Here is an 8,444-nt window from a genome sequence, read left to right as displayed (position 1 = left end):
CAGAGCAGAGCCACAGCTGCTGACAACATGAGCAGAAATGAACTTTTTTTTTTTCAATCCTATTGTAAATGGATTTTTTTTTTTTTTTTCTGAGCGCAGGGGACTTTATTGATGATATATGACAAGGTGGGGCTCCCTAGGCTCCTCCCTCTTCAGAGGATCTGCATGGAAACTGTGAGGCAGGAAGATTCTCAGTGTAGTGGGGGACTGAGTGCGGCAGAAACTCCCCAGCAGTGAGGGCCTCTCTCTTCCTCTCATGCTGTCACTGGGGCTGGTGGTCTGGGGGTCTTACTCCTTGGAGGCCATGTGGGCCATGAGGTCCACCACCCTGTTGCTGTAGCCAAATTCATTGTTATACCTGGAAATAAGCTTGACAAAGTGGTCATTAAGGGCAATGCCAGCCCCAGCATCAAAGGTGGAGGAGTGGGTGTCACCGTTGAAGTCGGAGGAGACAAGCCTGGTGCTTAGTGTAGCCCAGGATGCCCTTGAGGGGGGCCTCGGATGCTACTTCACCACCTTCTTGATGTCATCATATGTGGCAGGTTTTTCCAGGCAGCAGGTCAGGTTCATGACCAACACGTTGTCACTGGGGACTCGGAAGGCCATGCCAGTGAGCTTCCCATTCAGCTCAGGGAAGATCTTGCCCACAGACTTGGCAGTGCCAGTAGAGGCAGGGATGATGTTCTGGAGAGCCCTGTGGCTATCACAACACAGTTTCCCGGAGGAGTCATCCACAGTTTTCTGGGTGGCAGTGATGGTGTGGACTGTGGTCATGAGTCCCTCCACAGTACCAAAGTTGTCATGGATGACCTTGGCCTGGTGTGCTAAGCAGTTGATGGCACAGGGTGCGTTGCTGACTATCTTGGGGCTGTTGTCCTACTTCTCATGGTTCAAGCCCATTATGAACATGGGGGCATCAGCAGAGGGGACAGAGATGATGACCCCTTTGGCTGCAAATGAGCCCCAGCCTCCTCCATGATGATGAAGACGCCAGTGGACTTCACAACATACTCAGCACCAGCATCACCCCATTTGATTTTGGTGGAATCTAGCTCCTGGATGATGGTAATGGGATCTCTATTGATGACAAGCTTCCTGTTCTCAGCTTTGACGGTGCCATGGAATTCGCCATGGGTGGAATCATACTGGAACATGTAGACCATGTAGTTGAGGTCAATGAAGGGGTCTTTGATGTCAACAATATCCACTTTACCAGAGTTAAAAGCAGCCCTGGTGACCAGGCACCCAATAGAGCCAAACCCATTTGACTCCAGGCTTCAGCTTCACCATGATGTCTCAGGGATGCAGCTGGCGCTGCACGAGAAGATGCAGCTGTCTGTTGAATGGGAGGAGCAGAGAGCCGGGATTTTCTTAATTGCTTTTTCGTCCCCTGCCCGAGACGGAGTCTTGCTCTGCCGCCCAGGCTGGAGTTCAGTGGTGTGATCTCGGCTCACTGCAACCCCCACCTCCCCGGTTCAAGCAATTCTCTTGCCTCAGCCTCCTGAGTAGCTGGGATTACAAGCATGCACCACTACAATGCCAGGCTAATTTTTGTATTTTTAGTAGAGATGGGGTTTCACTATGTTGCCCAGGCTGGTCTCAAACTCTTGACCTTGTAATCTGCCCACCTTGACCTCCCAAAGTGCTGGGATTACAGGTGTTAGCCACCGCTCCCGGCCCTCTTAATTGTTTTTTTAGAAAATTTGCTGTTAGTGTATAGAAACACTACTGATTTTTGTATGTTGATTTTGTATCTTGAAACTGAAAAATTTGTTTATCAATTCTAACAATTTTTGGCAGAGTCTTTAGGATTTTCTCTGTGTGAGACCAGATTGCCAGCCAATAGAGGCAATTTCACATCTTCCTTTCCTATTTGGATGCCTTTTGTATCTTTTCCTTTCCTAACTGCTCTGACTAGAACTTCTAGCACTATGTTAAACATAAGCGTCGGGAGTGACGTCGTTGCCTTATTCCTGAGCTTAGAAGAAAAACTCTCACCATTGCTTTTCACCATTGAGTGTGATGTTAGCTATAGCCTTGTCATATGTGGCCTTTATTGTGTTGAGGTACATTTCTTCAGCTGAGAGTTTTTATCATGAAAAGATGTTGAGTTTTATAAAAAATTTTTTTTCTGTATCGAGATGATGTTTTTTGCCCTTCATTCTGTTAATATGGTGTATCACATTTATTGATTTGTGTATGTTGAACCATCTTTGCACCCCAGGGGTAAATCTCATTTGATCATGGTGATCATGATCCTTTTATGTGCTGTTGAATCCAATTTGCTAGTATTTTGTTGACAATTTTTACATCTATGTTCATCAGGGATATTGGCCTGTAATTTTATTTTCTTATAGTGTCCTTGTCTGGCTTTAATACCAGGGTAAAGTCAGGCTTGAAAAATGAATTTGAAAGTATTTCCTCTGCTTCAATTTTTTGGAAGAGTTTGAGAAGAATTGATATTTTTCTTCTTTAAATATTAGGTAGAATTCAGCTATAAAGCCATCTATTCCTAGGCTGTTCTTTGATGGGGAACTTTTTATTACTGATTCAATCCTCTTACTAATTATTGATCTATTCAGATTTTCTATGTCTTCATGATTCAGTTTGATGGGTTGTATGTGTCCAGACATGTATCCATTTCATCTAGATTGGATTTCAAAAAAATCCAATTTTTTGACAAATAATTGTTCATAGTCATTTCTTATGAACCTCTGTATTTCTGTAGCACCAGAAATACAAACTAAATCATTTCTACACAGCAAAGGAACCAACTAACAGAATAAAGAGGCAACCCATAAACAGGGAGGAAATATTTGCAAACAATTCATCTGTTAAGGAGTTAATATCAAAAACACATAAGGAACTCAAACAACTCAACGACAAGAAAACAATCCAATATTTTAAGTGGGAAAAGGACTTGAGTAGACATTTCTCAACAGAAGACGTACAAATGGCCAACAGCAGGGAAATGCAAATTAAAACCTCAATGAGATATCACTTCACACCTGTTCCTAACAGGCTATCATAAGAATGAGAAAAAAGAAATGTTGGTGAGGATGTGGAAAAAAAAAGGAACCCTTGTATACTGACTGTGGAAATGTAAATTAGTACAGCCATTATGGAAAACAATATGGAGCTTTCTCAAAAATCAGAAATTAGAATGACCAGATGACCCAGTAATCCAACTTCTGGGTATATATCCAAAGAAATTGAAATCAGTCTGTTGACGATATATCTTCACTCTCCTTCTCACTGCAGTATCATTCACAATAACCAAGACATGGAATCAAGCTAAGTGTCTATCAACCAGTGAATGGATAAAGAATATGTGGTATGTACACACAATATACACAATAGAATACTATTCAGCTTTTGAAAAGAAGGAAATTCTGTCATTTGTGACAACATGGGTGAACCTGGATAATATAATGCTAAATGAAATAAAACAGGCACAGAAAAGCACATACAGCATGATCTCACTTATATGTGGAATCTAAAAAAGTTGAATTTCTAGAAGTAGAGAGTCGAATGGTGGCTACAAAAGGCTGAGGAGTGCAGTGGGGTGGGGAACAAGTAGTGTTGATCAAAGGGTACAAAGTTTCAATTATACAAGAGAAAGATATTTTAAGACGGTCTCAGCATGGCACAGCGTGGTGACCATAGTTAGTAATAATATATTATAGACTTCAAAATTGCTGAAAGAGTAGACTTTAAATCTTCTCGTTATGAAAGATGATAAGTATGTGAGGTGGCAGATATGTTAATTAGCTTAATATAGTCATTCCACAATATACACATGTATCAAAGCATCACATTGAACCCCAGACCTTCTAAGCTTCTAACTGAAATCTCCATGCCCCTCATGTATAACAAGAGGCACAGGGAACCTATAAAAGCCAGTTATGGGCACCTGTTTCAGACAATTGTTCAAATATTTGACATGATTTGCAAAGCTCTGTTTGACTTGGCCTCTGTTCTCAACCTCACTCATACACCTACCTCCTTGTACTTCTCACTCCAGCCACCCTGAACATCTGTAAACTCCTTGAATGCAGAATGTCCTCTCACAGCACAGGAGCTTTGCACAAACCATATGAGAAACAAGGGCTATCTTGAATCTTGACCTTTTCCCAGTTTTTATGACTCATTGTTGGAAGCCAGACCCCTAAAGTTCATCCACTGCTCAGCTCCAAGTATTTTTTACATACCCTGAGAGACCCCACTCCATCCTTTCTCTCATTCCTGGAATTCTCAACAAGTGCCACATGGGTGGGTGAGCTCAGGGAAAATTATCAAGAGTTCTGCTGCTGTGTAGACACTGCCACATGGAAGCTACCAAGCATCTGGGAGCAAACCAAGAGTCTCGGAAGATCTCCTGTTGACATTTGGGTAGCTACAGATACCCGTTCCTGACATCTCCTCTGTCTTCCTTGGCCTCTCCTGGGAAGGATGTACCCCAATCAGCTGAAATGCAGCTGATTCTCCTGGAGAATGCTAACCCCAATCAGCTGAAATGCAGCTGCCTTGTCTATACACCCTGAATGTCCCCTCTCTGGCCACCCCTCAGATGCTAAGGCCCTAGACACTTCGTTTAAAACATGATCGACCTGGTGCCTGGGCCTCCCAAATATCCTCCCTTTTGGTTGGACCTCAAGGTCCTTGGCCTATGCCTCAGCACTGGCTTGTGGTAACAGTTCATCGGGGCTCCACCATCCCTATAGGAATCCCTCTGGATGGTGAAAAAAGGCAGAACATGAAGCTCAATCAAGGTTTTCAAGATGTCATTGCATGAAACCTTTGCCTTCTCCTGGAGTCCAAGGTTTTAGGAAACTAGATCTAGATGGCACCCACCCCCTCACTTGGCACAGGGAGAAAGTGAAAATAGCTTCCCAGGCTCCCATGGCTAGAGCTAGGGCACATGGTTTGCATTGTCTCACAATAGTTTGGTGCTGGGTTCCTGGACCATCCCTAGGACATCTTGATATATTTGCCTCACCTGGCCTCTAATCTCACATCCATGCCAATCTTTTTTACAGGCTGCTGCCAGAAAGAGCCTCATAAAACGCACATCTGATTGTGCCATCGGCCTGCTTGAACCTCTCTTGCTTGGTTCCCATTGCTTTCAGCATACAGTTCAAACTTCCTAGTATAACAAACAAGTCTGTTCATGATCTGGGCCCCACAGGCCTGTCTGCCGTCCCCTCCCTTCCCCGCCACCTTCCTCTAGGTTCATGCTCTATCATACTGCTCAGGGCTCCTCCAACCCACCAGGCTGTGAAACTTTACCTGCTCTTCCTGATTCCAGGAGCGCCTCTTCTGGATTCTCCTTCTTGCCGAGTCCTCCTGGGGATTGTCTACCTTTCCCTGACCCACAGGCTAATCATGAGGCTCATCCGTGAGCCTCAGAGATCCCTGCAAGAACACATGGCCATGCTCCCAGTGTGTACCACCTGTTTCCCAGTCTCTCATACCTCCATGGACTTGCAGCACCTTGACAGTTGGGGCCCCCCATGCCTGGTGCATGTATTGTCTCTGGCATCAAATAATACCTAATATTAAAAACTGCAAAAAAAAAAAAATCACCCCACGTGTGTCATTCTGCTTTCTTCTCTCCTCTCTACCGCCTACCCTAAACCTTGCTATTTTCCCCATTCATCCTTGTGTACACAATCAGGGAGACAGCCAGATTGCTGGTCTGTTCACTCATTTCTTTACGTGTCCATCAAACATTTATGGCACCCCCACACTGTGACAGCCACCATACTAAGTGGTGGGGGCATGTGGAAATACCCCTACCAGATGGCAGCCTTCATGGAACTTACATTCTAATGGAGGGAGAAAGACAGCAAACAACTCAGGCACTGAGCCACGAGCTGGTGAAGTCTATGCCAAGCGATGTGTACTAAACGGAAAAGGAAAAGAGGGTCAGGCAGAGAGGAATGCTGGGGTGGGTGAGCTGCTCTTTTATCTGGGGTAACCTGGGGAAATCGCTCAGATAAGATGCTATCAGAACAGAGACCTGAAGGAAGTGGAAAGTCACGCAGGTGTTTGCAGAAGAGCATTTCGGGCAAAGGGAACAGCAGGAACAAAGGCCCTATGTGAGTTACACTACTACTAACTGTCATGACAAACACTTCCCCAAACTTCACAATAAGAGTACAGCACGGTAAATGTTTATTTCTTGCTCATGCTCCAGTTCAACATGATGTTGCTGGTTGATGGACAGCAGTCTTCATTTGGGTCCAGACATCCAAACGACTTCCATCTCGTGGCTTTCTCATTTCCAAGGGTCCAAAACTCCTCTCCAATAAGTGGGCAGACGGGGAGTAGAGAAGGCACAGATGGTTCTTAAGACACCCCCTCCTCACATCCCCAGTAGAAGTGACAAGCACCACTTCACGTCATGTTCCGCTGGGGAGAACCGGTCCTCAGCCACACCTGAATGCTGAGGCATCTCTCTGGGCAGCTGCCTCCGGCAGCAAGGGCACACTACGATGGGCATTTTTGGTGGTAAGTGAGCCACCTCTGCCTCTGAGTGGAGACAATGCCTGCCAGTTCGAGCTCAGCAAGAAGGTTAGGATGGCCGGAGAAGCTGATATAGGGCCTTGCAGGCCACTTGAAGGCCTTTGGATTTTACTGTCTATGAAATGGAAGCACTTGAAGGGCTTTGAGTAAGGGAGTGACATGAAATGGCTTATGTTTCAAAGCGGCGCACTGTAGCTGTGCTGAGGAGAATAGACTGCAGGAAGCCAGGAGGCAGACGGCTAGGCAGAAAGAAGGTAGGGCTGTCATGCAGGGCAGAGATGGTCAACTGGGCCAGGTGAGGGGGAAAGGTCAGTGCCAGCCCTCCTACAGAGATAGGGCCGAGACCTCTAATTTAATCCAACTTCTACCTTCTAAGCCAGGGGTCAATAAACTTTGGAAAAGGTCATCTATTAAGTACTTCAGGCTTTACAGGCCATATGGTGTCTGCTGCAACTACTCACCTTTACTGTTGTCTCATGAAAGCAGCCATAAATCATGAGCATGACAGTGTTCCAATAAAACTTTATTAACAAAAACACATGGTCAACTGCAAAGTTTGCTGATTCCTGTTAAAGCAATCACAAATGGTGCTGGTCTTCTCTCATCACACATTTCTAATCAAGGCATCAGTGGTGGCCACAGAAAACAGCTGAGAACTCTGGACTTTGTCACTGCTTGAAGTTTGTGTGCCAGCCACTCCCGGTGAACTGAATTTCTTGTAGTAACATTTGTGGCACAAAAATGAATCCCAGATTCCCACTGTCTTTGAGCAAGTTCTCTCTTGACAAGGGAAATTTGTCTATAACTAAATACCTTTATTATGTGTAATTAAGGCAGCAACTGAGAAAAGATGCAAATGTGTTCTGAAAAACCTTACTTTGCAGCAGCTAGGAGTTTTGCAACCTTTTAAAAGTGCAGGTTTACACTGAAACACATTTGGCATGTGCTGAAATAGGGCAAGTAGAGAACAGCTAAAGAACAGAACTAAAAGATAAGAGGGTTTTGTGTTCAGGAATTCATGCCGTCTAGTCCTCACTCTGAGCTGAGCTGACTGCAGACACCAGGGAACACCCTCCCCACCAAGCCTGCCGTGCCCTTCACAATGGTCCCCTGCCCCAGAGTGAAAAGTATCGTTGCAGCAGAAATATCACAAGTGGCCACTTTCACCTTTGGTGGTATTTGCTTTTTCAGAATTTCTTCTGTCTCTTTGTATGGCTGGGCTATATAATATATCAAGAAAAGGCAGCTGGAAAACAGGAAAAGAGGCTAGGGCAAGAAAAAATTTTCTCGTCATCCTATTTGTGATAATGAATGAAAATCAATAATGATCCATTCCTCTGGCACAGCATTGTCCAACAGAACTTTCTGTGATGTTGTAAATGTTCTATAGCTTTGCTGCCCAAGATGGTAACCACTAGCCACAAATAATGAAATAATGAAAAAAATAATAAAGTTATTTTTTTCTTCCACTGATCTCGTGTTCTACGTGTTCCACGGCTACTGAGCTCTTGAAATGTAAGCAGCATGGCTGAAGAGCTGAATTTTAAATTTGACTTTGCTTTAATTAATTTAAATCTAAGGGCATATAGCTACGTGGGACCAGTGACACTGTATGGGACAGCACAGCTGCAGTGGGTTGGTTAAGATCCTGGGCTCAGAAGTCAGATAAACACAGGTTTCCATCCTGGTCCCCACTCACTAACTGTGATCAGGCAAGTTATGGTCACTTATCCTTAGCTCCCTCATTTTCAGGACGGGTACAATTGTGCCGACCTCATGGAGCATTTGTGAGGATGAGGTAAGAAGGTGGAGATAAAGCACTTCACACAGTGCCTGGCAGAAGGTTAATGCTCAATAAATGTTCAGTGTGCGGTTATTTCCTAGGAAGCTCCTCAAAGGGCTCGTACCACTCTCTA

At 44.6% G+C, this 8,444-nt stretch overlaps 1 pseudogene; it reads right to left on the bottom strand.

Annotated features, from left to right (window-relative positions):
- Window positions 1-268: 268 nt before the first annotated feature.
- LOC103224137 (glyceraldehyde-3-phosphate dehydrogenase pseudogene) lies at window positions 269-1,259 on the bottom strand (annotated as a pseudogene).
- Between the last annotated feature and the right edge of the window lie 7,185 nt (window positions 1,260-8,444).

The sequence above is a fragment of the Chlorocebus sabaeus genome, chromosome 20 (assembly GCF_047675955.1).
Source record: "Chlorocebus sabaeus isolate Y175 chromosome 20, mChlSab1.0.hap1, whole genome shotgun sequence".
In the NCBI taxonomy this organism is placed as follows: Eukaryota; Metazoa; Chordata; class Mammalia; order Primates; family Cercopithecidae; genus Chlorocebus; species Chlorocebus sabaeus.
This window is presented reverse-complemented; position numbering and strand designations above follow the sequence as displayed.